Genomic DNA, 27,932 nt, shown 5'->3' on the forward strand with positions numbered 1-27,932 from the left:
GCAGTATTTAGATTCTTTAAAAGAAATGGTCAGACCTAATACAGTTTAGACTTAATTCAACCCATCTAGAAAATCAGGCAGTTTTACAGTTTTCAGAGTCATGAGAGCTATGCCAGCAAGGCCTGCCATATGAGAAATTAAAATGAGAGAAAGGAAGGCTGCTGTGAAAAGAAAAACAACTATTATTTTTAAAATTCTATAGACATCATAGAATAATAGAATCATAGAATGGTTTGGGTTGGAAGTGATCTCAAAGATCATCTAGCTCCAACCCCTGCCATGGGCAGGGACACCTTCCACTAGCCCAGGTTGCTCAAAGCCCCGTCCAGCCTGGCCTTGGACACTGCCAGGGAGGGGGCAGCCACAGCTTCTCTGGGCAACATCTTCCTGTCCCTCACCAGCCTCACAGTAAATATTTTCTTTCTTGTACCTAATCTAAATCTACTCTATTTCCATTTAAAACCATTGCCTCTTGTAATGTAGGATAGGTCCCTACACTCCCTGATAAAGAGTCTCTCCTCATTTTTCCTGTGGACCCCCTTTATGCACTGGACCCTATGACACAGAGTCTTCTCAGAGCCTTCTCTTCTCTGGGCTGAACAAACCCAACTCTCTCAGCCTGTCCTCATAAGGTGGGTGCTCCAGATCCCTGATCATCTTCGTGGCCTCCTCTGGACTCACTCAAGCATGTCCATGTCCTTCTTATGGACACAGCACTTCAGGTGGGGTCTCATGAGAGCAGATGGGGAGAATAATTTCTTTCAACCTGTTGGCTACACTTCTCTGGATGCAGCCCTATATAGATATGTATGTACCTATATATATATATATATATATATATATATATATATAAAATATTTTCTTTTATGTACATACTGTGAAAGGCTGCTCTTAGAAAACAAAGGTAATTGTGACATACAAATTCACAAATGAACAAAAATTGGACATTCTGATGGAGAGACTTACTTTGTCTCAGATGTTGTCCTGAAGTTTACAGACTGCTGCTTAGACTTTGACTTTCCTGGCCTTGGTCAGCTTGTATTGCATCAGAATAGTTATTTATTTTTCTAAATATCATCACAGAGAATGATGTAAAATCTCTAATGGGCATATATACCTCAATTAAATATTTAATATTATCTACCTGTGCATTTGACTGACAGATACAGTGGCTTGTGCTCAGCACAGGGCCACATTTTTCCCAGAGCATTTCCACACACACTGACACATACACTTCCAGTGCTTTAATTAATACTACTTTTGTAGATCAGAATAATATTAATTTCATACATAAATATGTTTGAAATACAATTTTTTTAATTCTTTATTTTCTTAAGTTGTGCAAATTCAGAGAGAATCTGCATAGAATTAAGATAAAAATCTCTAAAAGCAGATGAATGATCAGACTGTCTAAAATATCTCACTTTAAGCCTTCATTTGATGCTTTAACCTAGAAAAAACCTTATTGTTCTTTCTGTAGAGCCTGTTCTTAAATAATTACTGTTTAGCTAGAAAACTCCAGGCTCTCCTTTGAGCTATGACAGCCAAGAAACATTTTCTCTCATTTGTTTCTCCTTTATATTCCTCCTGTCTCTTACATACTTGCTACAATATCTTCAGACTACAACTTCAGATGACATTTTAATTGTAATTGCCAACTAAATTAAAACATTCTTAAGAAAACAAAATTGAGAAGAATTTCATGTAAATGAGGTTGACAATTTCGTGGATCATGATCAGAGCTTCGATAATAAACTATGATGAATTGACTGGAAAAACACTGCATTTTTCATAAGCAGCATCTCCATTGTAGTGAGTGTTATATCCACTGTTGCTGTTGAATGACAAAGACCAAAAACGATCATCTGGCTTCTGAAATTGTAGGATACATAAGACATTCACTCCATCCTGGTGCTCAGGCAATGCGGGTGTCTTTTAAAGTCTCACAGCTTTAAAGCCTCCACTCCCAGATAGATGTCAAGTTTACCTTGATGTCCCATTTGGAAACCTCCACAGAATTTGTTGATCAATCGGCAACTTAGAAAAAAGATTCTCTCTTTTGAAGACTAGGATATGTTGGAGCCCTGGCACAGAGGCAAACTGAGGAATTTACCTAACAAATCTCCTCAGCACACATTTAACATTTTTAAAATAGCTTAAGGTTTTGTTCAGATTGCAGACAGAGCACACATCTGTGCAGAAACCAAGTAGGAGCTATCTCACCAAGACATACTTTAATTTTGGTTCCAGGATCCTTTAAAATCATATACATAGCATTAATAAGAAGAAGATTGTGAGGCTTGTAATGCAAGTCTTACTATTGAAAAGCCATTTTTGTATTTTAATTATTATTATTATACAAAAGCATAAGCACACTGGTATTTGATAGAGAGGTGTGGCTCCAGAAGTTAACACTGAAGTTTCTCCATAGGTATAGCTAAAGGCAGGAACATCGTTATGGAGATTTTGAAACAGCATTGCCCCACTCCTTTGAAAATACCTTTGGGATTATTTCAGTAGCACCTTGCTGATGTTGCAACAATGAAAATAGTTAGGTCAGAGACATTAACATTCCTTTGGCTATGCTGTTTCTGTTGCATGACTAAGAAACAGAGTCTATTAAACTAATCCAGGGCTGGTGTTCTCCCCAGTTTTGCAGATCATGTGGTGTGGCACATCCTTATAAATTCATAAATAAAGCACAACACTACAAAACTTCCTTTTCTTTTTCTCTTTTTCTTTTTCTTTTTCTTTTTCTTTTTCTTTTTCTTTTTCTTTTTCTTTTTCTTTTTCTTTTTCTTTTTCTTTTTCTTTTTCTTTTTCTTTTTCTTTTTCTTTTTCTTTTTCTTTTTCTTTTTCCTTTTTTCTTTTTTCTTTTTTCTTTTTTCTTTTTTCTTTTTTCTTTTGCTGGGGTTTTTTTTTAGCAACAACTTTATTGCCACATGTAACATAAAACCCAGGTCCAGAAAAGTGACTAAAACTTACACAACTTTGAGCACCTGTGTGGTGTCACTGGATTCAGCAGGGATTACCTGCGTGCTGAAAGTGAGGCTTTAGGAATTGCTGAATTGAAATCTCACTTGGCATTTTCATGTGCTGGATTGAACCTCAGTATGCGTTTGTTTCAGCTAAATTAGCACCTGATCTCTAACAGTAGGTCTGGAGAAAAGTGAGGTTGAAATCAAACTGGTTTTATGAGACCGATCCTAATTATTAGTATTTTGGAAAACTGATGTCATCTGCAGTCTTGACTACCTGTATTAAATCCAGTGTTACTGGAAGTCAGTAACTGCTACTTACTTTGGACAATAATTATACACAGCTGTGATTATTCTTTAAGTGATTCAATGCATTATTATGGCCTGGTCCCTTTCTAGCCTTCCCTCACTTATAGTAATAGAAAATTGTACATAAGCTTATGAAATATTTGCTACTGCCAGATCTGGCTGCACATTGACAGAGACAGTACTCATAAGACATTCATGTATTAGATGGATGTTCTGATACCTCCTTCCTGCTCATATTAATATATTAGGTCATCTCACTAGATGTTCTTTCTTGATACTACATGATAGTTGATCAGTTGAGCAATGTGTTTCATGATTTTGCAGAGTTACTTGAGATCTAACAAGATTATGCTTTTAAATGGTCTCTTTTCAAGAGTGTTTTCTAGTGTTTAGAGCAGAGTATAGGCAACAGCAATCTTAAATTTAAATTCAAATTATTTTTGGATTGTTGCATGACACAAGCTCTCTTTCCTTTGATTTAACCTCTTGATACAGACTATATAATAATGGCACATAAATATATTTTGAATCTTCATTGACTTATAAAAGCAAGTGAATAGTCTGGATGATTATGCTGCGTGACTACCACCCATAACAATGAGAGATTACAGCATTGTGTCAGAACCCTGGCTCATCTGAGGCCTACTGACCTGCTTTGACACAATTGGTGAGAATGTGATGTGTTTCAGTAAAAGTTCAGTGCTGTGGTTAGAATTAGTTGGTATGCTTTTCCTTTGTTGCCCCTTCACCATCATCTCTGCTGCTGCACTTGTCATTCATCATGCAGGAATCTTCCTCCAAGCCTCTCACAACTGTCTTTGTCACACCAGAAGCTGTTTTCTTCCATCCTAGTCTATCTGAAATCTATCTGTGAATGAGTACAGCATTAGGTACCTGTTTTCAGAGCACAACAATCTGTTTTCAGAAAGCATACTTTGGTTCAGATGAAGAAAGACTCAACCAAGTGCCTTTGCGGAGTTGTCCGTATCCTATTTCCACCTCCTCTGTCTTCTCAGCTGCATGCGCACAATACACTGACAGCAGCAGCACCTTCTAGCAAAGCATCACATCCTGCCATGTGCTGCTGGTCCTGGCAGCTGACTTAATCTCCAGACCTTAAAACTGGAATACTTTGCTTATTAACCTCTTGCATTTATTTTTTTTTCTAGATTTCAGTTGTGCTATTATTTAAACATCTGAGGTCTTCCCAACTGCTAAAGTTAGAGGTTAATATACTATAGCATTAGACGTAAGAAATTTTCAGATGTTTTTCTATTTCAGGTTTTTCTGGAGAAAGCAGCTGCAAGATTCAAGTCTGAGCTGAAATAAAGAGACAAAAAGGCAAAGTGGGTAAATCAGAATCTAGTAGCTGCTGGGAACTGAGATGAAGAATGCAACTAAATGACACTTTCCTGTGTGCCTGCTAGGCAATAACTTTCTAATGTTATCATCCAGCTGACACCAGGTTTCAAAATCCATTTTAAGACTTCACTATAAAGGATCCTCGTTCAGCCTGGTGAAAAACAGCAAAAAATAACAAGGGGGGAAGTGACATGGAAACTAGGCCTTTTGGTTGCAGAGATATCCACTTCAACCTTTGCTACAATCCAAGAATCTGATAATGAGCTTCAATAAACCCTGACTGAATAACAAAATACTATGTAGAAACAATTGTATGCATTTCCTTTCCTCAGCTGCATTGTTCTAAAGGGAACTTCTAGATTCTCTATGCCACATGGTAGTAAGTGGATACTACGTTAAGTAGACCATTGTGCTGATCCATCACAGTGATTCCTGTGTCCCTATTACATTTTAATCTCGCATCTGTATTTAGTCTGGATGTGTATGAAAATCTTGGAGGAATTCCTTGTCCTGTTCCTACAATGGATATTTCTTCCTTTAGCTATTTATGGTATTGAATAACAGGCAGAGGCCTCACATGTATGTACAAGAAGCAGGATGTCAGGACAGTACATGTAAATTTTGCGTGCTTGTTTGCAGTCTGACAGCTACCTCTGTCAAGCAATGTATTTGAGGTCCAGCTGCAGAGTAGAGTATTGAGAAGAAACATGAGCCAAATAACACTTGGAGTGTATCCTGAGAGAGAAGCAAGGCACTAATCAGTAGTCAAGAGTGTTGGTCACACAGAATCCAAAGAAATGTCTGCTGAGTCTTCTTCCAGTGTTTCAGGCTGGATCTTGGAGTCACTCAACACTTGCTTAGCGAGTAGGAATAGCAGATGCCTCCCGCTTCCTGGAGCTCTGGTGGATTCAGGTTATTTATAATCCCAGCTCAGTTTCATATTTGTCTTTTTTCCTTGTTAAATTTACATTTGCATGGCTATGCTAGTCTGACAGTGACTGCACTTAGTATTCTCACAAACAGACAAGCTCATGGCTCACATCCCATAAACGAAGGGACTGAAAATAACAAAACACTTTAAATTTATTTTTTTTTTCTCCAAAGCAACATTAGCTGTTATGTGACTAACTCAAAGTAACTGAGAGCTGAGGAAATAACCTTGACTTGAAAGTCTTTCCTCACTTGCAATGAAATATGGTAAAAATTGCTTCACACATAACTGTCCTGCCATAACCAGTAACTGAAAACTGTAAGGTTAATACATGCACCACTCACTAGGATTGAATTATGGAAATATCAGCATTTCAGACCTAGAGGGGCAATAATGTCTTTCATTACCCCAAAAAATTTTCAAGAAATTTTAAAATGTTTTCACAAGGCTTTTCATTTTCTCTTTCATCCCTTTTCGCAAAATTCCTTGTATTCTTTGACAAATGCTCATAAGAAATCTGTTTGTTTTTAAAAACAAACAAACAAACAAACAAAACAGTTCTGTATTATCATCAATTATCATATATGTTATGAAAAAAACATCATATTTGTCTACAAATAACTTGGTTCTCAAAGTTATAAAACTCAAAGGTTTGTGTCATCTCATTGTTTCTGATACCTCATACATATGCCCTCACTTTCTTTTACTCTATAGATAGATTATAGGTGCTTTGGGACAACAACTTTTTTCTGGAATCAGCTTTTACAGAATTTAACACAGTGTGCTGTGACTACAGCTCTTGGGAGAATGATAATTTTAAAAATTGTGATTTCTTTTAAACTAATTTAAAATCAGCTCTCAGAACTACAAACTCAAGGGAGAAGGCTAATAGACTGTGCTTAAAATATTAATGCAAAGTGTGGTTGTAAAACAGGCACTTGTACATGTGTCATGACGTAAGTGTCTAACCATCCATGTGTGCGTGATACCTGATTTGCATAGTTGGTTAGGAAGACGTGGGAGTACAGTTTTTGTAGGACCCAAATCCAAAGTTTCAGCTTACGTTCTTTATGTTTGTAGGTTAATGTGTTTGTCCCAGTAAAGAGTGGCCCTACCCCATTTTGTTTTATAACAGTAACTGCAAATCAATAATTAAAAAAAACCCGTCAACAGTCCATAGAAGTGCCACGCTGGTGTGGCTGAGTGGATTTTTTTTAATGTGTTCTGTAAGAACAGAGATGGTACTGTGGTCAAGCTGCTGGTATAGCACTGAGAATAACTTCAAGACATTAATGCTGTGTCCCTCTATAGAGCAAGGTACAGAGGGCCTCTGTATTTCCTAAAGTTACTGTTATGTGACAATTATTATTAGATATTTAACTATAAATAAAGAGATCATACACTTACTCCTGATGGGGATCACTGATGGAAATTTACAAGCACATACTAACGGAACAAATTAGATATATTCTCTGTTGCTGAAACCCAGCCTTTAGGGCACAGCCTCTATACTTTTGGGATACTAGGCATTTCTTTACAGAAGTACAAGTCTCACATGTGCTGAAGTGTGCAGACTTTCTGCAGTCAGCAATTTATCATCTGCAATCACACTAATAAGCAGCGGCTAATAAGCAGCTGCATAGTACAAACCCCAGATACTGTTTTTCACACCTGAGTTGAGTTGGATGTACCCCCAGTGGAGTCAGCCAGGCTGGAGCTGCAAGGGCTGGTGCTGGGGGCTACTCTGCCAGGTGAGAGCAGGGCTGGCTGCACAGCTCATTCTGTGCTTCCGCAGCCAATGCCGCAGCTGGAGCAAACCTGCTCAATTCTCTCATGTATTTGCAGCCCGGTGCGGTGTACTCTTGACAACCAGATAAAAACCCCAAAACATCAACAGCAATAGAAGGTGAGCTGTTCCTTGTTCCAGTGAATGAACTACAAACCCCTGGTGTGGTGACCAGTGTGCTAAGAGCTGAAGAACTTGATTCAGCATTTAGTTACAACAGTTTGCTTTAGAGAGCTTATATCACTATATCCACCTCTTGACATACAGGAACTTCTGCAGGGCTAATTCCTATTCATCTTCAATGTATAACTAAGACACTGCTGTTCTGTTTCCTACTACAGTGCTCTTCTGCTTTGGCTGAAAAAGTCACAAATGTAATGTATAGCCCTGAAATATACTGAATAACCACATTACGTAGCTAGCATAAAATAATAGGGTATGAAAAGAATCTCGTGAAGTCAGAAGTGAATGCAGGACAGTATTAGTAATACAGCTTCAACAGCCATATGCCAAGGGTAGCTAGTAAAACTACATGAGAATGGTGAATTGTGATTTCTGAAATATAAGAGCTGAAATATAAGATCTAGTTAATGAATTTCAGTGAACTTCTAAAATTCCATTCTTATGACTTCCTTAGTCTTTCATAGTGATTGTCAGAGGAGCTATTATTACTACACAGAAAACTGTGGTTATGCTCAACTTCGTACTTTTAATCTAAGGATATGAAAGTGCTTTTCAGACTGAACAAAGCCTCCTAAATAAATATCCCATGTCAAGATCATTATTCAAATATTGTATGGGGAAAGAGAAACATGATGGTATTGGCTATTTTTCCTAAGGTGACTGTTTTGCTGATACCAATTAAACCCAGGCACCAGAGTGAAAAGAGCAGGCATATTTTACTGGTGATAACCAATGTAACAGTGTAAGACAGAAAACATACTGTAAGAAAAAGCAGAATAGTGCACTTAAAGCAGCAAACAGGAAAATACAGGGTAATGCATCAAATCATTACTACACAAGAGAGAGAATAGTGATTAATAAAGACACGTCACCACTTGCATCTGTTACCATCGTCCAGCTCCGCAGTCGCTGGGCAGCCCCGGCGCAGGGAGGGTTTGCAGAGCCTGTCCCGGACAGTGGGAAATCCTACACGGTGCGTCCATCCGTAGGTGAGGCACCCAAAGTCCCTGTGAGCGGGTCCAGCCTTATATACCAGAGATCGACAGGCCGGAATAGCTGTCACCTTTGTTTTGAGGGGAAAATTTCTGGTTTCATTCTCCTGTTGGATTCCACCCAAAGCCTGGCCAGGGCTCAGGGGGAGAGACCAGGGGAGTTCTAACAAGGCCAGATACTTGGGTTCTCAGCCTTGACAAGGCTAAACAAGGGATGTTGGATACATTCTCTCCTCACTACTGATGATATTTTGTCTAAGCTGCATCTTTCACTAGCGACCTTACACACTTTGTTAATGATTACAGACTAAGTTAGCAGCTTCGGCTTGGGGCCTGTTGTTCAGGCTTCAGTACTTCAATGCTTTAGCACTTTTTACATCAGCATAAGTGTGTTGTTATAACTTAGTACAATACCTACTGGCACAATGGTTTCAGTTATAAAATATACAGGATTCATCTGTAGGTCAACTCTGGCTTGTGCCTGTTTTCCAAGACTTAGCCCTTCAGGTGACATTTATAAGGCTTATAGCAGGACAAAACTGGAAGCAGTATTTTCTGACTTGCTAACATAATTATTACCCTCAAATAATTAATCTCTCACTATAGCTGAATGTTCAGTATTGTGCTTTTAAATGTTCAATTAACATCCAGATTAGGTGAGCTTTCAAGAACAGCCATGTTTTATGCAGACTATAATTTATAATAGTAGATATTCAGATAAAAATATAGTCTAAACAGAAGTATGTTTAAATACATATTTTTATCATATTATTTCCTTTTTCTGAGGGACAAAGAGCTGTTCTGTGACCATCAGCTGTGTACTGTTGTTGCCTTATACTAGACAGACCAAATGATGGGTGCTGTATACTCTGCACTTTGTCATTGAAAAAGGATGACTCACTTCAATTCCAACTATGAAAAACATTAATCTTTGCCATAGAATTTTACAGACTACCTCTAATAATTAAAACCATAAATGTAAGCTTGTTTCTGCTTCAACCAATAAGTATTTTTGCCTTTCAAACAGATCTAGGATTTTTTATATGCTTAATTAATAAAGATGCAGGCACAGCCACTACAAAGCTTTTAATCCTTGAAGGGTTTTTGCTTCAAAAGGAAACAAGAGCAGGTTTTCTTAAAGTGTAGGATTGAATTTAGTCCTTTAAAGATATTGACTAGAGCAATTCAGAGACTTAACAGTAAATGCAGCAGTGTCTAGATGGGGAAAGAAAATAGCCAAGAGGAAGTAAACCTCATTAAGAGTTCCTGGAAAATAGGTTCTGTTTATGGAATATTAGATGAACAGATACTCACAACACTGTACTATGAGACTGTGGTGGGTTGACCTTGGATGTCAGTCAGACAGCCACCCAGCTGCTCTCTCCTTTTCCTCAGCAGGACAAGGAAGAAAATCACATGAAAAAGCTCATGAGTCAAAGTAAAGACAGGGAGATCACTTACCAAGTACTGTCATGGGCAAAGCAGACTTGACGTAGTAAAAATTAGTTTAATTTCTTGTCAACCAGAAAAGATTCAGATAGTGAGAACCAAAGACCAAACCTTGCACCCCTACTTCTTCCCAGGCTCCACTTCACTCCTTCAGTTCTGACTCGTCTATCTCCCCACACTGAGTGGAGCAGTGGGATGGGGAATGGGGGCTGTGGTTAGTCTGTAATAGCTCCTCCCTGCCACTCCTTTGTCTTCACACTTTTCTTCTGCTCCAAAGTGGATCCTTTCTATGGGCTGCGGTCCTTCAGGATAAACCTGCTCCAGCATGGGTTTCCCAGGGGCTGCAGTTCCTTCAGGGCTTATCTACCTGCTCTGGCATGGACTCCTTCACAGGCTGCAGAGTGGATATCTGCTCCAGCACGATGTCCTCTCTACGGGCCTCAGGAAAATACCTCCTCTGTCACAGGGAGAACCTCCTACTCTGCCTCCCTCCCTGGTGTTGGTGTACATGCTGTTGCTTCTCACTTGGTTTTTTTTTTTTTTCCTTACTCCTCTCTGCTCCCTGGTATTTTTGCCCTTTCTGAAATACACTTTTCCCTGCGACATCACCGTCTTGGCTGAGGGGCTCAGCTATGTACTGTGGTGAGTCTGTTGAAGCTGGCTGGAACCAACTGGGACTGGCTGTGTCCAGAATGGGGCAGCCCCAGACTCCTCTCACCTCTGAAACCCTCTGCAATCAAACATTGCCGCCTGCAAATAATGCAGAAATATTAAACAGGCACTGGCATAAAACACAGAAGGAAGGCTTGAAAGTCAGTGAAACCCAAATTAAGAATGGGGTGTGCAGGTGAAACCATGTAATCAAACAAAATGACAGCTGCATGAGGAAAACACAAAGTCAGTGACTGCTTTTTCCAAGCTCAGGCATAGGCTCACAGCTGCCGCCTGGCAAGGTTCGTGCCTTGCATTGGGACTGCCCAGCTACTCTCTTCTCTTTGAAGGCACAGGGAATGTTTAGCACAGCTGAGGCCAGGTTGTTCAGTAAGCTGCCTGATCTGGCTGACAGAGGGTCTGTTTCAGAAAGCAAGAGGGGAGCCATATCCTGACTGGGCTTCTGTTCAGCTGCCTGGTGTTAGAGCAAACACGCAGGAGGAGGCAAGCACAGGTTCCTGTCCCTTCGCCCTCTGGGCAGTGTGAAGTAACGTTTCCACTGCATTACCTGGCTGGGAGGTATTCCAGGGCTGGACTTCATCATGCACTACTACTTTAGTTGGTCCACAGGTGAAATATTCATGAAGACAAAAAGAGATCTTGAGAAAGACCCTATAGCCTCATTAGGGCAGACAATGGGAGACGGAAATTCTGGTTTTTTTTCTCTGATTAATAGTTAATACAAAAATAGTACTTAAATATTCCCAGAGCATGGACTGAAGCCTAGTCTTACTTTCTTCCAGCTAAGAGCCCTAGCTGTGAGGTTGTGGAGGTGGGTGCTGGCTTCTCTGCCTGTGGTTTCTGAGAGGCTCAGTTCAGTGTGTTCTGTCTCAGCATGCCTGCGGACTGCAGACCTGGCCTTGCAGTGGCAAGGGGGGACAAAATTCACCCTGGGGGAGAGTAGGGAGGCATACTGCTCTCAACTGATGCTAGCCTTGCTGGGTACCTGCATACACAGAGTTTTTCTATGAGCCCTGTGAAGCTTAGCAGCTGGAAACAGTGGTGCATAGCACTTTGGGCCTCCAGAGTTCAATGTCAAGTCTTGCAAAGGCCTTGATGACCTTCATCTCTGAAGACTAAAGACCTGAAATGATAAACATGTGCTTAAATTTATTCCTGGATCTAGCCTTATCAGACTTACACAGGAGACATACTGAGCAAGAGCACTGAAATATAAGATGGACTGGTGACTGCTTTGCACAGGGACCCAGTCAGGATTGCTGGAAAGAGAGCTTACTTTGGCCAAAGACACGTTTATTTATGATACAAAATGATAGATAGATAGATAGATAGATAGATAGATAGATAGATAGATAGATAGATCATGTAGGTGTTCTATTTATAGCAGTCTTAGTGAAGGATTCTCATTAACAACATCTTTTTCTGCCTTAACACAGAATTCTGCATGTGCAATTCTTAAGATCAAAAGCACTTTTTTTCCCCTCACCTGTTACAAAGCAGATTTTACATGCTTTTGTATCCACATTCAGGAGATTTTACATGCTTTACATGTACTAATATCATTGGAATATAGCACAGACGAACAGAAAGGCTTATGTCCTGATAAAAATGTTATCTTTAAACAGAGAACTTTTAAGGCTTCATCTCCAATTAAAATGATCATAGAATCATAGAATAGTTTAGGTTGGAAGTGATCTCAAAGATCATCTAGCTCCAACCCCTGCCATGGGCAGGGACACCTTCCACTAGACCAGGTTGCTCAAAGCCCCGTCCAGCCTGGCCTTGGACACTGCCAGGGAGGGGGCAGCCACAGCTTCTCTGGGCAACATCTTCCTGTCCCTCACCAGCCTCACAGTAAATATTTTCTTTCTTGTACCTAATCTAAATCTACTCTATTTCCATTTAAAACCATTGCCTCTTGTAATGTAGGATAGGTCCCTACACTCCCTGATAAAGAGTCTCTCCTCATTTTTCCTGTGGACCCCCTTTATGCACTGGACCCTATGACACAGAGTCTTCTCAGAGCCTTCTCTTCTCTGGGCTGAACAAACCCAACTCTCTCAGCCTGTCCTCATAAGGTGGCTGCTCCAGCTCCCTGATCATCTTTGTGGCCTCCTCTGGACCCACTCAAGCATGTCCATGTCCATCTTATGGACACAGCACTTCAGGTGGGGTCTCATGAGAGCAGATGGGGAGAATAATTCCTTTAAACCTGCTGGCCACACTTGTCTGGATGCAGCCCAGTGCACGGTTGTCTTTCTGGGCTGCAAGCACACATTGCTGGCTCATATTCAGTTTTCTATCCCCTACTACTCCCAAGTCCTTATCTACAGGGCTGCTCTCAATCCACTCATCACCCAGCCTGAATTTGTGCTTGGGATTGCCTCGACCGTAATGATAACTTAAGAAATTAGGTTAAAATAAAGCTTTAAATTTGGAAAAAAAAAAAAAAAAAAGTCAATATTACTTTGACAATATACACCATTTGTTTGCCTCAAAGGTTTTTTGTTTCATTTGTAGAAGACAGAGCCCCTAGGTCTCAGTTTTGGATATAGACAGTATAATGAATAAACAGGGTGTAGGAGAAGGTACATCGGTATTCTTTGCTAACACAATTGAACATAAGCATGCAGTATTAACCTGTATCTGCATTCATTTATATAAACCAATTAATGTTTTTGTTATCTATGCCTGCATCTTGAAATATGCTGTGGACCACTTAACAGAGGCACAAATAAAGCAGAAACTGATTTGTTTTTAAGTAGTTTATTGTTGATCAGTGCAATGACCTTAGCTAGGCAGATAAACATTGTCCCAATAATATGTCTTTCAGCTGCTGCTACACACATTTCATCTTTTTTACCTGAAGTCGTAGACAACTAGAGCTACTAGCCCTGGATGCTATTAGAAACAGAAGATTTTGTTACAAGGGTCCTGAGATTAATGTGCGTTTATATATATGTATGTATGTATATGTATATATACCAACTTGTTTTGGTAGAACAGGTATATCACAATGGAAATCATTCAGATCTGCCTTTAATTCCTATCTGTGGAACTGGAAAAGTTGAGAGTATTTCCAAACTGATGGAATATGTCCAAAAAAGTGATAGCCAGTCAGTCATATTTTTAAATTCATGACTATAAACTTAAAAGCAAACAAATTTCCCTAAACTTTTACAAGGAGAAAAGAGGTATTATGTTATACAATGTGATCTTAAGTTCCCTGTATGTAATTGGATGCAATTAAAAATGAGATTATATTAAACAACAGATGTAAGACCTTGTTAACTGCAGAGGAAAAAGTTTCAATGGTCCACAGAGAAATGAAGGTGGAATTAGTAACTGATATATTAAAGGTATCTAGAGAAGTCATTCAAGATGTATAAAATTGATAGTGACCAGTCAGAACAGGCTTTTGGCAAAGTACAAAACAAGTGAAGCCACATGAGAGGTTGAAGTGAAAATTTCTTAGCAATATTTCATTAGGAAAAATCCAGAAGTCCTGTTCTTTTCAAACTATATCTACTAAATAAACATCAGTTACTTACAGCTCACTGGTGTTAAAGGGCACTTATGATTACCAAGAATGGAAGCTTGTCTTCACCTTTGCAGCTCTTCAGTTGTCCTGGCAAAAGGAAAGAGGTGATTTAGCCTATGAAATAAAAGAAGCTAATTTTCTGTTTCCTTCAGGCTATTCAAATACAACAAAATACATTAATTTCCTGGACAGCAGTCAAGTTTTTCACAGAATGCTCTCTGGGTATCTCAGTTTCCCTCAGGTAAGACAAAGTTTAACAATAGTTTGGTTGTAGCCAACAGTGGCAACAGAGCACAAGCTCGAGATGTCTGATGGGTTGCCAGCCAGTGCCGGACTGAATCAGAATATCTTCCTGACATACAAGAGCATAGTATTAGTTAGCATGATTTAGGTCCAAACTCAGCTTGTCAGCACTCCAGCACATTGCTGTGGTGATGCCTCACAGCTCTGTATTGCACTGGATGCCACAGTGCAGCATCTTTACACAATGTCACTGGGCCAGGGTCTCCACAGAATTTTACAAAACCCTATTGGTTGAGAAAACTAGCTGAAAAGAAGGCTTCTTGCTGCTCTTGCTGCATGTAAAGCACAGAAATTAATTTGGGACCAAAGACTAGAACCAAGAACTCCCCCTGCAGACAGGTGCCCTAATCACAGGTTTTGTCTCTTACACCAATCCATTTTACAATCTATTAATATATTTGCATGATGAACACAAACTCAAGAAAATGACTGGTGGGAAACTCTTCTTGAACAAGAGAACTACATGTGTCTGGAAAATGGGAAAGATAAAGATCAGCACCCACAATGCAGCCTTTTATGAGAGTAACCCTTTCTTGTCCATGCATTTAACAAATAATAGCTACTGGATATCAGCAACTGCCATCTCTCATTTGCAACCAAAGCACTGATGCATAGCAGTGAGGCAAATCCAAGTATGTGTGGCTTTTTTAGAGTATTTTATTCTTTTCAATCTCTTATTTTCACATAATTTTCCTGATTGCTACCAAATGTTCTTCCTACATAGATTTTTCTGATGGCAAACAAAGATCTATTTAACATCCTAGATAAGTCAGTATTACAGTGGAAGACTCTGAGCTTGACCTAACAAATTAAAATATTTTTCTGAGCAATTAACTGTTTTTTGGTTTTGGTTTTTTTTTCACAGTTTCTGATGAAGACATCCCTTCTCTTCCCTGAAGCTGAAATCTCCATCTCACCAAGTGTGACCACCTGATATGTCTTTTGTTCCTATTCTTGCTTTATATTATTAACCTAGCAAGCGTTAAGTTTTTTTTCAGGCATACCAAAAAGCATTGTAAATACTGAAAGCACAAAAGTGCTTCTCAAGAATGCCCTTCATGTCCCATATATAGACTTGTTTAAAGTTTTTGACAATTGTGAAGCAATCCATTCAGTGCGTAGCATAGTTAGATGCCTTTACAGACCTCAGCATGCTGCTGCCTGAACAGTTTACCCCCTGCTGCAGGATAATTTGAGCCCAGGCACTTTCACATTTATTTTTCAGGCAGTAGCTTTTCTTGAGGGTATGTGACCTTGGTATGTTGTTAACAACCTAAGATTTATTCAGCAGCTTCCTTTGATGAGGCAGACTGCTTCATTAAGTCAATTCCCATGCATTTGCAGCTCAAGCCATAGCTGTGAGACATGTTCCAATTTAACAGTTTGTCTCCCCAAATGGTCCTTCATGTTACACATCTGAGTACTTCTGCTTTCCTAGTGCAACATCTTGTCTTTGGTTCATATTCACTGCCTTTTGAAAATCTTTACTTTCTTAATGTAGAATGCACACACACACCATGTGTCAAACCAGACACCTGATGGGAGTCCTGAGAAGGCCAAGAGGTATCTTTTATCTTCTGTTATTTTTCTCACAACTGCCTGAGACACCATGTCTAATTGCAGATGTCCCAGATGTTCTTGATAAGAATTTCACTTCCTACTTCATAACATTTTTGGTCTTACTCTGCTTATAGTGTGTTTCATGTATTTTCAGTGTTTCATATGGAGTAGTGGCCCCACAGGTGCTTATGGTTCAAAGTGCAGCTGTTTGGTGGTACAAATACCTTGGTCTCTTCGTGTGACTTTGAACCAAATGGAAAAAAACTCAGAATTGAGCTCTAGAAAGAGAGTGCATGCACTGGATCTAGAAGGTCTAAGCAGTTGTGGGAAGAATGCAGTATCAAGACAACTATACAGTACTACAGAGAGAAGCCAGGGTGAAATCAGGGACAGAATTTCCTTTTCTATCCAGCTGCCATTTTTATGATAAATTGATGCATTTTTAAAAGATCATGAGCTCTCTTAAAGTCAGAACTCATCTGTGGATCAAGTATGAGACTAAGTTTAGAACAGGCTGCCAGCTACAACCAGTCTTCTCTTGCAGCCAGATAGCTAAGGGAAAAGCAGAAAAATCATGACATAAGTCTTCAATAGCTGCTGTTATTACAAAGGGTATTGCAGAATATTTGCATAGGTTCCTTCTGGCAGTTATAAGTATTCCACTCATCTCCTTCTAACTCCTAATTCTCCTTTTCACACTGTTCAAAGTGTCAGACAAATATAAAGGAACATACATCAGCTGCAGCAACATCCAGCAACAGAAACAAATTCCAAGGTATCTTTCAGGGATAAGCTTCTTTTTGCTGTCCCTGTAACTACTCCATGTTGTCCATCTGAAAAATTAAGCAGTGCACGTGATACTCATAGGGGATTTCTCTCCCACTGTTGGAGTCACTGATCTTGCTCTGAAATAAGCAGCACTACAACATCATTTAAAACTGCAGCAGTCTGTCTCATAACATCATTCTTACCCTGACAACAAGTAACTGGTCTCTCATCTATTCCTGCCTATACAAAGACTTTTTACACATTTGGCTGATTACTTCTTTCTGCAGGAAAAATTGTAAACAGGCAGAAGTTTTAGTGCCAAAATGAAAAAGCAAAGGGAATAATGTTTATTGAGATAAGAGTAGCTTATATTCTCATAGAGCTACGCCAACCAGGAAGAAAGTCAATGAAAACAAAGATACCCGTTTCCTCTGCCCCAATCCTACCTACATGGAAAAGGTGAGACAGCATTTGGTTTACTGTCAACTGGAGTGGGGAACAGAGGAGACCTGGCTGATTATAAACTCAGATATTGGAAGAGGCATCATGCTAATTCTTAGTAAATATATCAGAAAAAGACATGATAGGGATAGTTATGATGGCTAAGACTGATAAGAAACCACCTAATGTTTGAACTTCTCACTTTATCTCACTTTAACAAAAGCTGGCATGCTTTTTTGGTATCAGCAAAATTTAATAAAGCTGAAGGGGAAATACGACATGCACAAATATTACATATAGATATAAGTACAAATATAAGGCAACTGCCTTGGTGCTCCAGGATTTACCTATTTATTAACTTTGTTTCTACTGACCAAATATCCTAACTGGTTTGGTGCCTTTTACAACTTCATGATTGTGATCATAATCATGAGTCTGGCAGTGTTCTGAATTAGTGGTCTATGAATCCTCAAAAGCAATCCAAAAGCCTTATGTAGTGCTTTGTAATGAAAGGGCTGGATGGGAATGCACCTTATTAATCACATAGAGCATGCTGGAAAGGTCATCTGTGCAAATTCCATTATTTTCGATGGAAGTGAGCACAGCATTCAGTGCCTCCAAATAGTTATGACTACCACTAGCATGAAGCTTGCCAACCCCCAAATAGGTGCCACAAGCTGTGAGGTTGTTCACTTCTGCCAAGAGTGGAATAACATCTTGGTATTGGTTGTCACATCCATGTGTTCTCATCTGCTCTGTTGTCAAGACAGTGGGGTAGGATCCTCATGTAGTGTCATTAATATTTCAGAAAAATATAATATTCCCACAATATTAATCATAATATTTCACATTAATGTTTTGCCTATTCCATCCATTATTAAAGCATTCTAGCTGAGTTGGTGTTTACTGTGTCATTCAGTACAGCAGGTTTCCAGAAGTGTGTGATAGCGTGTGTCTCACCTAGCAACTGTAGTTCATGACAGGCATCTTCCATCCCCATTCATTCATTGAGGCTCAATTGCTCCTGACTGGGAACTGTTGCCTCCATTTTCCTAGCCTCAGAGCATCACTTTTTTAAAAAAAAAAAAAAAAAATAAAAAAATGCTGCCAATGTGTCCTGGCAGCAGCTTATACCGAGTCATGAAAAACAAATTCTGCTTTCATAAAGAGCAGTAGCTCTTGGCCACAGTCAGGGCAAGTAAATGCACATGAGCTGATCTACTGCCAGGAAATTAGTTTTGCAAATCCAGTAATCTACAACAGAACTTTCTCCATAAGCCTGGCAGAAGGAAAGCAACGGAGTGATGTGGTGAGTTGTGGCACTGTGGAGGGCAGATACCCAGCCAGCCATAGTGTACCAGTCACAAATACCAAGAGTAGCTGAGGACTGCCACAGGCAATGTACAGTGGCAGAGCAGAGCACCACACAACTGCTTCCCTAATGGTTAGTATATTCTCTATGAAAAGCCTAAGAATAAACAATAAAGCAACACTTTTAAGAGGAGATTGGCTTGGAGCATTAAGTTGGAGGCTGATCTGTCCCTATGGCCAGCACTTACTAAAAGCTACAATCCTTGCCAGTCTTGGATGTTGTTGAGAGTGGAAACCCATGTGGAGGAAAAAGGTGTAATCTCCATGAAAAACACTGGCAATTATCAGTGATCTCTGTGCATTGCCTATGTAGTCTAATCTGTTAAAGAAGCTGTTCATTGTGTGAATTACCATTGCTAGGATTAAAATCCAGGCAAAACTAGTAATTTCAGCCCCAGCTGGACTGGGGCTACAGATATCAGATTTTGTGGTTTGTTATAAGTTGTAAAATAAAAGGCCGTTTGTTGCATACATACCCATTAAAACCAGCCTTTGGTAGAGAATAAACAGGAACAGATACATCCTGCCCTGAGCTATGGTTTTATGAGCTTGACTTCCATACAGGAAAATTGAGTGAAATCACATGGCCAGTGCTATGATGACGGCCTTGGTAGTCTTTAAATCAGTTGACCTGTGGGTATGTCCTCAGTATACAAAGTCTTAGGTTGAGGAAAATAAGGTACAGTGATATAAAAATGGTGTCTCATTCGTCCAGTGGGCTTTGCTGTTCAAGGTTTGCACCAGATTTATGCAGCGCAAGGCTGTTGTGCTAACCTATCTTTAAGACATATGAAAAAATATCAACAGGGAAATATCAGCCTTGACTTTATAAGACGCCATTTTGACTATTTCTCAAGTACAAGTAGATAGAGGAGATTTAAATTCAAAGAAACTGTGAGCTCTTTGGCTTTGCTCAACTGACCTTTACTGATTCTGTCTGCAGAAAATGTGCCTCCAGTTTGATTCATTCTTTTGCCCTCAGATACAGTCTCAGTTTGTCATTAAGGAATGTTACTAAAGGAGCTCTTGAGAAAGCATGCTGTTTTCTCCCCCAGTTACAGTGGGAAGGATAATTACAGAATAAGCTGCAATGAATTTATGCCAACATGTTCAGCTCAAGTCACATGTCAGAAAACAAATTAACTAAATAGAAAAGCTAAACTCTTCACCTGCATTCTTGAACTGTGCAGTTGAATTGGATGCTTTTGTGTCTGGACAGAAACAGCAAAAGACATTTTAACCTCCCCAGAATGTACAGATGTTTCTTCCTCCAGGCTTTCAGTCAGTTAAAAATAATTTTAATGCTAATCTCTCTTGCTATGAAGAATTTACAAAGAAAGAATATGCTTAATGTAATCAGATTTGTTGTTCAAAAAGATGGGGGTTTTGTACTGGTGTGGCTAAAATTCTCTCATTCTTATCCACTCAAATTGGGCATAGCTGAGGGTTTCCTAACAAATTATTTGTTGAAAAGATAACAGTGCTTCTTAATCTGAAAGGGAAAGAAAGTTATAAAAGCATGTCCAGTTTCAAATGTTGAGCACTTTTCACAGGAAATATATTTGTGCTCCTTTCTCTTTACTAAAATCTAAAAATGAAAGGCTTCAAAATGCCTACAAAACCCATGTGGGCTAAAGAAAACATTTGTTGTGACTGTGAACAGCTCCTTCTTTTGACATGAGTGTAACCCAATCAGAAAGCAACTAGAAATCAGTCATACTTGTGACCAGCAAAACTTCACGTAGAGTTTTGCTTGCCTTCTGTGTACACAAATACAGAAGTATACTTATAGTGCAGAAAAAACCCAAAGATATAAACCTGGACCACCTTCCCTGGGGGAAAAGTTATGCCCACTTTCCTTGAGGCGACTTATATACACTGTAGCCCTCTTATATGCTCAGCTGGTATGGCTGAGCTGTGGATCATTAAACAGTGAAATGACAAAGGTGAAGGGAGTGCAGTGCATGAGAAAATACAATGACACATGGCCTGTTAATTTGCATTGCATTGCTACCATGCATTTGATTCAGCTTCTGAAACCTTCCAGTGCTTCAGTACCTACAAGCCACCCTGCCCCAAGACCTGCCCTATTTTCTTAGATACTTGGACCAAGCCAAGCCTTAAATATCCAAAATGGGATATAGGCAGAATGAAGGTCTTTATATTCAAAATTTCCATTCTGAAACCTGTTCTCTGATTGCTACATAACTCTGGAGGCACCTAAACTTCATAATGGCTTTGACTGTCACCTTTAAATTTCCCAGAATCTCTTCCTTTTTGAAATGCTTGGAAGAATTTCATTCCCAACAGCATTCAGCAGCTCTGTTCCTCTTGGTCCCTAAGTTCAGACACTGCTTAACCGCTACCCCAGCCATGATAAGGAACTGGCATAATATCGCTGGACAATTACACCTACTTGCAACCGATTTCCTTAATACTATGAACAAAGAAAGACCCAGTAAATTCACAATTAATAATCCTGCCCAGCATGTAAAGAGTCTGTATTTCCATATCCACTCCTGATGAAAGACATCAGCTTAAGATCTGTTCATAGGACTCCCGATATTAGTAAACTCCTACATTTTTTGTTTGTCACCCTATCACATGGCTCAGAGGTGAGGATACATGAGTTTTCCAGTTAAGAATCTGATTTCTGTGTGAGCATTCTTGGTACATCTCTTGCTTCTTAAATAAACTGCTGAAAAACAAGGAGGAGAAACAGAAAGATAAATCAGTCAGAATTTCTTCAAATGAAACAGTTCTAATCATGAACAAGGCTAAAGAGTAAAACCTGGTAAGCTTCTGCCATAGTGTTTTTCTTCATTGCTGTCACAGTTAACACACCTGGTGGCAGCTGAACTACCACAGTGTGTTCACAGCTCCTGCAGAAGTTAAAATTGAAAGTGATTCCACATTTTTAAGGTTTCTTAAACTCTTAGGAACTTGATTAATCCTTTCAGTCAACTTATTTGGAAGATCTAATGTACAAAAACCATCAAGGAAGCATGATCAAGGGTGCATATGTAAAGTGAGAAATTTTAGAAGGTCTAAAGGAAACAGGATAAATAAACGAGTCTCTATCCACTAGTGCCTGTTTCAGAAGTCTGGTTTTGACAACTAACTTGGAATATACTTCTAGACAGCTAAATTTACATGAGATTAATCTTACTGTTAGGAGTCCTAATGTCTCTTTTTTTTTTTTTTTTTTTTTTTTTTTTTTTTTTATCACAGCAACACCATTTTAATTCCTTCTTCTAAAATAATTTTTCACTTCTCAAAGTCAAATCAGCTAGACTGAATTCATGCTCACAGTCACCCAAAATGGAAAAAACAATTCTACAATTTTCTAAGATGCTTCCAATAGATTATATTTGATGGAAATCATCCTTCCAAGCCCCTTCTAGTTCCACAATTCTCTAATTTCATTTGATGTTTATTGTAATTTATAGTATTCACTATCTCTCATATTCATAACATAAATTTGATTTTAGTAATCACATAACCTGATATGACTACATTTATAAAAAATTTAGAAACTGCAAATAAGCTTCAGACTAACCTTTTTCAAAATGAAATATCTGTCTGCATTGTAAAGAGATATAATCAAGACTGTGGAGTTTAAGAAAACTTCAGTTAGTAAATTTGTAGCAAAAAATAAACCTACAGCTAATATGATATGAAAAATCAGAGTTTTCTAAATATCTTTTTGTGCTGTTTAGCATCTGTCTTTTGTTTAGGCATTCAAGTGCATACATTTACATTTGACATATTTGATCATAAATTTAATGAAGTAGATATAAAACAAGAGAGGTGAAATTATCTTCCTAGAAGGGAATAATGGAGAAAAGGTGTAAAAACCAAATTGTATGTTCAAAAAATTTAGATCGTTCCTACACAAGAGGTTAATTTAATGCATTGTTTTTTTTCAGAGAATGCATCTAGACTGTGTTTCTTGTTCCAGTGTAAATTAATTTGGAGGTAGTTTCACTAAATGCTGCCCAACGTCTCCTGAAATAGAAGGAAAATCTCCCCCTTGAATACCATGACATTTTTATCAGGCCTCAGGTGTTGGTGGGAATTTTCTTAGTGTTAGAAAAGATTCATATCACTTGGTATGAGTAGCAAATTCTTCTCTAGAGAAGCCAGGTCTACAGTAGCTCCTGGTAAGTTGGAGGTCAAACCTGGGATACATATAGCAGCTCAGCAGCGGGAACAAAGCTCCTCCCAGTCAGTTCTGCTAGGTCCTTAGTGGTCTCTGAACATTTTCTCTCACAAACCTGCCGTAAGTTGTTTCTCACAATGGAATAAAATAGAAGCAAAAAAAACACGTTCTATAATATTGCTACAAAACTTAAGAGGGCTGTAAATTTCCAGTATTGGTCCCTCTGCCTAGTAGTGGCATAGAACAGGAAATTAGTGATGAATTACAAGTTATAGCATTTTTAAAGGATGCCATAGTAAAATTAATAAAATTAAAAGACTCAAATGAGTAGTTTAAATCTTCCCATTTCAGTGTCTGCCCCCTGATTTTATATCAGTGTGATGAACTTGACTAACACTGTGCATATTTACAATCCATAGATAAGAAATGCAAACTGCTACCTTCAATGTCTACTTTACCCAGGGAAGTATAGAATAAATTGGGGTATGTACACATAATGCTCCAAACTGAGCACAGGAAAGAGAGCTGCACAGCCACACAGTTGAAGAAACATCACATGGTACAGCACAGCAAAGGATAGACTAGCTAAAAAAAGATTCTGATCGCATCCTTTCTTCCCCACAGAAAACCCATGCCTACACATGCCAGGGAAAGTTTGACTAAAAAAGGACTCTAATACAAAGTATCCAGATATTTCTGACAGGGACAATATGTTGCAAACTAGCTGCTCACCCTTTTTTTATTGACATAAGAATGTTTCATATTACCGGTGCTATGTTTGGCAAGAAATAGAAGTTGTATCATATTGTGAACACATTTGTGAAATAGGGACAAATTCTCAAACCTGGACCCAGCCATAAACATCTTTGCCTCCAAAAGCCTACTCGTGGTGTCATGAAGACCATCAAATTCCCTAGTCCCTGATCAGGTCCCTCCCACATGCCTCAAGATTCTGACTTTTTCCCAATTTTTCACTAACAAATCTTTTCTTATTCTAATACTACACCTAAGCAGAAAATAGAAAAGTTATTTTATAGGTTTTGGTTCTGGAAAAAATGGATTCATTGTTTATTTCATCACAAATGTTCACTTAAATGGAATGACTTTAAACAGAAAAAATATTAGACACAAGAGGTTTAATCCGTGAGGTCCTCATAGCTCAAATACTTTTAGGGCTCTTTACTCTCATCTTCACAAAGACAAAACCAGCACTCCAATTAAAGCAGGGTTAAGCTTAATGTCCTTGTTAAAGATAAATTGGTTCACAAATGTGTTTACAGAGAAATTGTTGCTGCAAACAAACTGTATAATATGAGACTTAAGAAAGCAAACATATTCAGTTAATCAGAGCAAAGGCAAACATGTAACTTGGCCATTGTGTGTGACAGGTACTTGTAGATGGAAAGGGTTTGATAGACAGGACATTCTCAGCCTTGCTGAAAAAGTCATTAAAAAATTCGGTAGCAAGAAGTCAAGTTGGAAAAATTTAACTTTGGAATAAAAGGAAAATTCCTGAGAAGTCTTTGAAGAGCAATTAGGCATATGAAAAAGCTTATAGAGGAAGACAATTAACTCACTGTATGTTGAAGTCTTTAAAAGAAAAACGTCAAATGTCTTGTCTGAAAAATGTACTTAAATATAGCAATATAGGCTGGATATTTGCAGCTTCTGGGAGATATTATTTGTCTGTATATCATTTGCAAGGGTGCTAAGGGAAGAAAGTGGGGTGGGAAAGAGCCTGGTCATGATGTTTTCTTCTGGCCACAGAGTTTGTGAGACTCTCAGTGGTCCAGATGTGCCTGCATGGGCTTTGTGGGAGCAGAATTTCTTACTTGGCATTTATCATCCTCAGAGTATTTGCAGCAGGACATAAGACAATATCTCTAATCCAGTTCAAATACCAACCCCATCCTCATTCTTAAGTAATGCTGCTTTCTCATTGTCTCACTGTTCCCTTGAATTTTATATTCTTTGCTGCACAACAGCCCAATTTCAATAGAACATCATGTGCTAATATTCACTAACAGAGTGATGAAAAAAGTTTTATTTCAGTTGCACTTATTTACATCTGGTGTAACTTCACTATTTCTGAGACTAAACTAATGCCATATTGTGATGAATTCTGCAAGGTACTGAATAGTATGATTTAAAACAATGTTAAGTACTTACATAGTTTAGTCAATGCTAGTGAGACTAATTAGTTTATTATTGCAGGCTTGTTTTTCTTGGCATAGGCCACAGTACTCAGCAGAGTGAAGAAAAAAATCCTCTAAGTGTTCTTCTATTATTATAATTATCATCAATTTTCAGAAAAACATTGCAGATGAAGCAAATTTTTACTGTAGCCTAGAGCTCCTTAATACACTTGTCAAATCTCTTTTCTTCAAAGCCTCAAGTAATGCTCATGGAATACCTGAGAACTCACAATAAATGAACTACAGGCTGAAACCAGCTTCCCAAACCAAAGAAAATATTACCCTTAGGAAATTTGCTTTGGTCCATTCATCAAAACTTTGAAGATATCAAGGCCTGTGTATAAAGACGAATGTACGACATTACCAGAACCATTGGGGGTACTCAGACATTTACTTTCCAACTCAGTAATTAATTTTCCAAGACTGTAATTAGAACCAGAAGTTTTAATTCCTGGAGACCGTGAGAAGTATGCCACACATCTCAACAGTGGTTCATGTTTGCTTTTATAAGAATCTTAATTGAAATAAAATGTTCTTCCAGTAATGTTTATATCTGAACAAAGAAGGTATTTCTTGCATATATGAAGGTTAAAAGTAAGGCTTTTATATGCTGGCCAGGAAACTGAAGATTAGTACCCCTTGGATTTGTTGTTACCTGACATATTTTTTGGCCTTGAAGGAATCTCCTAGACCCATAATTAATTTGTCAGTTTACATAAGTGTGCTCAGTTTGTGGTAATATTAACAGCAAAATTTATTTAATGCTAACTAATTGTGATACTATTAAATGCATAATAAATGTACTAAGATATGCTGAATGATCTTCCAGCATTATTTTCACTACTATAAAATGCATTTGTTTGATTGGATCCAGTATAAATTCCCAAATGGTAGAATAATGTGTTTCTTCTGAAAACTCAAAAATACAATATCAGAAACAATATCAAGGGAAAATAGTACATCCCACACCTTTAAATTTACCAATGATAACATAACATCTTAATATTTCCCTAAGGGTGTTCTAACTTATGTCTGTATTCTCTTTTCCATATTTTTGTGTGAGGGAGGATGTATAAACTATCACAGCAGGGTGTATGAAATTTGAAGTGAACAATCAGGATGACATTTTTCAATATTTCATGTCAAATCTTCCACCTATTCACTATATCAAAGATGGATAGATCAAGGGGAAGTATTTAAAGGCTGCTACAGTATTTATTTCCTGTCATGAAAAAGCAGTTACCCCTGGTAACTTCTCTGTTGAAGAAAACCTTTGTAATCTCAATAGAACTCCATGTGTATTTTAAAAAAATCATCTGGGTTAATCATTATCACATTTCTATTGCTCTGTTCTAACAGCAAATGTCTGCAACTTGAATTAAGAGTTTGGCTCTAGCTATTTCTTGTTCTACAATACCGAGGGGAGTGTTCTCCTATAAAATAACATCTGTATTTTAATAACTCATTGAGGAAGCCTTTTGTTTCATTTTGGTTTTTCACACTGAAATCTAGTGCTCTATCTTAGAGGTGCTAAGTCACAAATTTTCATGAGACCAGTCAGGAACTTTATTTTTCTGTGCTGGGACAAAACATGACAAATACTTGTAAAACATTTCAAGTAAAGGCTGTAAATCAGGTAGTAGAAAAACAGGCGATAAAAATGTCCTTAATTACTTCTGTAAACTATTATTTTAGAACCAGTTTCTTATAATCAGATTTCATTTGCCTTCTCAATAGGTGACATTTCAGCCCTTTGTGTGAAGACATTTGTAAGAATCCCATGCCATCCTTCACATCTAACATCATCTGAGCAGGACCAGGTGGGAGAGCTGGAATTTACACCCAGTGCAGGGCACCATCTCTTCTGCAGGTAAGCCCACGCTACATGGTGAGTCCTTTGATGGGTTATAGTGAGTTACACCTGTGAATCTAAGCAGGGTCCTTCTGGAGCAGGTCTCACAGGTGTTGCAATAGTGTAGATGAGTCTTTTGACCTCATTGTTATCCCCCAGTACTGCTTTAGCCAATAAGGTGAATGCAACCTGCTGAGAACAGTAAGGAGTGATGTTTTGCACACAAAACTTTTTACTAACATGGTTGCAGCTGCTGTGCTGAAGATTTCATAGCTGTATCCAGCATGTGCCTGTGGGATACCAGCTGCCCTAAAGAAGCCTGCATCTTCTTTCATGGGTTCAGTGCAGAGGGCAAGCATTGCTACTACAAGTCTCCCAATTTTTCTGCCAGCACAACTCCATTGTGTTCCTGTCCAGTGTGCAGTGCCAGCCTGAGCCACTTGCTCATAGCAGAAGGAAGAGAACAGAAACTGGTAGTTGGAGCTGCTTGTCCTAAGGTGTTTGTTGTGAGAAGCTAAAGACATCCTAGTGCATTAATACATAGCTCTGAAATCATCAAAGGATCAAAATCTCATCTTCTGGGAGCTCCTGTCAGTGTCACACCATACTGAACCAAAGCTAGCCATGGCAAAGTTTTCAGGTCTGGCATGTGTTTATCTGCTCTGTTTCTCCAACAGACAGGGAAGAGGGACTGAAATAATCTCCATAAATGCAATTTTATCTAGACAGTGGATTTATTAAATTTAACAGAGCTTTCTTTAAAAAAATGAAAAAAAAAATTATGGTTTAGGAATATGTGTTTGTTTGTGCATCTGCTCCTGATACTTCTGACACAGAGCAAGGAGACAGGAAAGACAACCCAGAGGTTTACTCTAACCTAAAAGGCCATGTTGCCTTGCGGCTTCTCAACAGGTTTCAGGAGTGAGGAGAACTGTTCCCAAAACTAATACTTGCCTGTAGCCTGACCTTCATGTCTTGATGATGTAATACATAATAAGGTGGTAATTATTCCAAGCACTCCAGTAAAGCCATTTATATCTACAGAAAAAAAAAAAAAAAACACATGTGTGCATACAC

At 38.6% G+C, this 27,932-nt stretch overlaps 1 long non-coding RNA gene across 1 annotated transcript in view; it reads right to left on the bottom strand.

Annotated features, from left to right (window-relative positions):
- The window catches only part of LOC113489705, an 81,209-nt gene that overhangs the window by 40,058 nt on the left and 13,219 nt on the right, over window positions 1-27,932 (bottom strand). The window contains exon 2 of the long non-coding RNA XR_003400082.1: window positions 14,214-14,317. This is a non-coding gene — a long non-coding RNA (uncharacterized LOC113489705). The remainder of the gene's footprint in view (window positions 1-14,213; window positions 14,318-27,932) is intronic.

Source organism: Athene cunicularia (genome assembly GCF_003259725.1).
Source record: "Athene cunicularia isolate RWA chromosome Z unlocalized genomic scaffold, athCun1 chrZ_part1, whole genome shotgun sequence".
Taxonomy (NCBI): domain Eukaryota; kingdom Metazoa; phylum Chordata; class Aves; order Strigiformes; family Strigidae; genus Athene; species Athene cunicularia.